Below are 3,484 nucleotides of genomic sequence, written 5' to 3'. Positions count from 1 at the left end.
ACTCTCAACTTCCTGCTCTCACACACCCCTCCAAATTCTGTCACTAATCGGCCAAGCTTTTCTTCCATGTCTGCAACCAGTACATTATCATCCGCAAACAACAGCTGATTTACCTCCCATTCATGATTATTCTCGTCTACCAGTTTCAATTCTCGTCCAAGCACTAGAGCATTCACCTCTCTTACCACTCCATCAACATACAAGTTAAACAACTATGGCAGCATCACACATCCCTGTCTCAGCCCCACTCTCACCGGAAACCAATCACTCACTTCATTTCCTATCCTAATACACGCTTTACTACCTTTGTTGAAACTTGTCACTGCTTGCAACAATCTTCCACCAATTCCATATAACCTCATCATATTCCACATTGCTTCCCTATCAACTCTATCATACGCTTTCTCTAGATCCATAAACGCAACATACACCTCCTTACCTAAATATTTCTCACATATCTGCCTAACTGTAAAAATCTGATTCATAGAAACCCCTACCTCTTCTAAAACCACCCTGTATTTCTATGATTGCATTCTGTGTTCCATCCTTAATCCTATTAATCAGTACCTTACCATACACTTTTCCAACTACACTCAACAAACTAATACACACACACACACACACACACACACACACACACACACACACACATATATATATATATATATATATATATATATATAGAGTGTATCTATAATGCAATATTTTAAAGACATCATAGATACACTCGTGTATATATATATATATATATATATATATATATATATATATATATATATATATATACATACATATAGATATATATATACATATAGATATATACATATAGATATATATATATATATATATATATATATATACATACATACATATATATATGTGTATATATATATGTATATATATATATATATATATATATATATATATATATATATATATATATATATATATGAGTGTATATATAATGCATTTCTGTAAAGACTGACTTATATTCACAAGAATAGCAATGAAGAACCCTCTTCACTCAAGACGGGACCAAGGAGAGCCTATGTTTACAAATGTCTTAGTAGCTACTGCATACGTAGGTTCCTCACCCCACCCCCCTTCATCCTTATCCTTGGCTCATAAGGAAAGTGAGTGACCTTACCAACAGTACAGAATTCTATGGGACTAAAGAGTGGCTGTCCTTGGGCTCGAAAAATCTGCTTAGCTTTCCAAAATAATCGATAAAAAGAAATGATAATAAAATAAAATTGTTTGCCCAATATTTATGTTCGATTCCAATGTGAGAGTTGTGCGTAGGTAACGGTACTGCTCTGTGAATATCAAGTATTTTATGAAATATAAAATTTTGAATTTTCTGAACATATCAAAAGCACAGATTTGAAAATAGAAATATGAAATGCACCTGAATTTAGGGCAAGACTAGCACAGAAAATATAGAATAAAACAAACTTATAACTTTACGTAATTCTTAAAATATAAATAAATCTATCGCAAAAAAAGTACAGGTGATACAAATTCTGAATCAAATGAAAGAAAAAAAATCTAAAACAGAAATTTATAATGTTCGTTTCGTGCAGGTTACAACTGACAAACTTTAAATTCAGTACAGTAATAAAGAAATGACAGAGGTATAACGTGTACAAAACCTTAGATATTTCTTTTAATGTTTAGGCTACAACTCTCGAGTTATATGCCTCTAATCACAGAAAGAAGAGATGCAATTAGACGAAAAATGAAACCAGAAATTATTTTAGTGATAAGTTACCAATCATTCCATGTAGGTTGAAGCCTGTCTATCTTAACCAACTGATGATCCCAGCCAAGACCAAATCTGTCGGGCTCATGGCCTTTTGACCTGGAGCAAAATCTATCTATACATTAGGCCTACAGAAAAACAAAGTCTGCTCCTCAGCACAGGCAAACTATAACAGATATCAATTTTTGGCTTATTGAATTTTATCAAGGGATGGTGGTACTTTTTCATGACGTAAGTTGATTATCTATTTAACGGTTGAAAGTAATGGCGGCATATAAGGCCACCAACCCTTCCGATGAGCAGAGGTCAGTCGAAATTATTTCCCGCATCACCGCTCGAGTCTCCCTCCTACTCTAATTTGATGGGTGTCCTACATCAGACCCCTCACTCCCTTCTAATTCATCGAAATCCCACTTGTTATCCGAATCATTCCAAAATACCATTCTTTTTAAGTTGTCCCAATGCCTTGGCCAGCCTGGACCCAAGGGAATGCTGTACAGTGCGATTATGGTAGGAACGATGTGAATGATCGTGACCAAGCCACTGTTCGAGGGGTTAGGGTGAGTTCTGCTGGCAGCCAACACCACCTTCTACTTTCTCCATCTCCCACACGAAACCTTTGTCCTCCATCTCGAAAAGTATTTCTTCCCCCGAATAGCTACCACTTTCCGAGGACACATCAGGCAATTGCAGCCTTGGCAATACACGCTTACTACAGTAGCTGATGAAGGTTCCTCGAAATCAATCCCACTTTCTTCACCGAAAAGCGCTGCCTGGAACTTACTTAGCGAAAGTTTTTTGGATCCTCCTCTATTACTTTTTCAGTAATTTTTATGTTATTTTAGTGCCTAGAGCACTGGAACACAACCCAACACGATCTACAATGCATTTTTATTAATAAAAACTGAGAGAGCACTTCTACTATAGATCACTGTCAGTATGCTGTAAGAAAAAAGTTTTATTTGACTGCTCTTGTGTGTGTATTGTCCCTGTTCTGCACACATTCTTGATTAGGCCAAGCATCTGCCCTCACTTAGATGAAAATTTAGTATTCGTTTGATGATGCTGTGACTTTAGAGAATAGTTCTGCGAAATAGGTATTATTCGATAATGACCAAGTGAGTCATTGGAGCACTTACGGTTTCATGAACAGATGACGCCAAAGTGCGTCATCAAATCACCAAAGGGCAAGGAGGTTATTTTCTTTTATTAATTTTTGTTTGATTTTGTAACTATTGTTTCTAAAGTCGGGAGAGAGAGAAAGAGCGAGACCCTTACAGACAGCGCAACCTATATTAGTAATAAAGTCTTTTTTGGGCTCAGGCCATGTCGTCCCGATGGAAGTTCCTTTATAATAGCTTCCTAGGTCATATTTAACTACAGTGATATATCCCAGAGAATTTTACTTAAGGTATCCAGAATTCTAACTCTTGGCATGAATATCCCTGGCTTTCGCCTTTAGGGATATCGCATAATATCAGATGACGTATTCTTGACACGCCACATAGCTATCTACACCCATAATAGCGTTTACGCTTCGAGAGGAGAAAGTGGCAAGAATTGGAGGAGAGCCGTTATTAAGGCACGCTCTACTCCTACTGTCGGGTACCTGTATGACGTCACGTCCGGGCGCCAATTTGTCATTCCTTCTTTTGTAGCGAGCCTTACTCGGTGTTTTCCCAGTGCTCTCACGCTATTTTTTGGATAATTTTCTGCTATGAT

The sequence above is a fragment of the Palaemon carinicauda genome, chromosome 28, assembly GCF_036898095.1.
Source record: "Palaemon carinicauda isolate YSFRI2023 chromosome 28, ASM3689809v2, whole genome shotgun sequence".
Classification (NCBI taxonomy): Eukaryota; Metazoa; Arthropoda; class Malacostraca; order Decapoda; family Palaemonidae; genus Palaemon; species Palaemon carinicauda.
The sequence above is the reverse complement of the archived record's forward strand: the minus strand, read 5'-3'. Positions refer to the sequence as shown.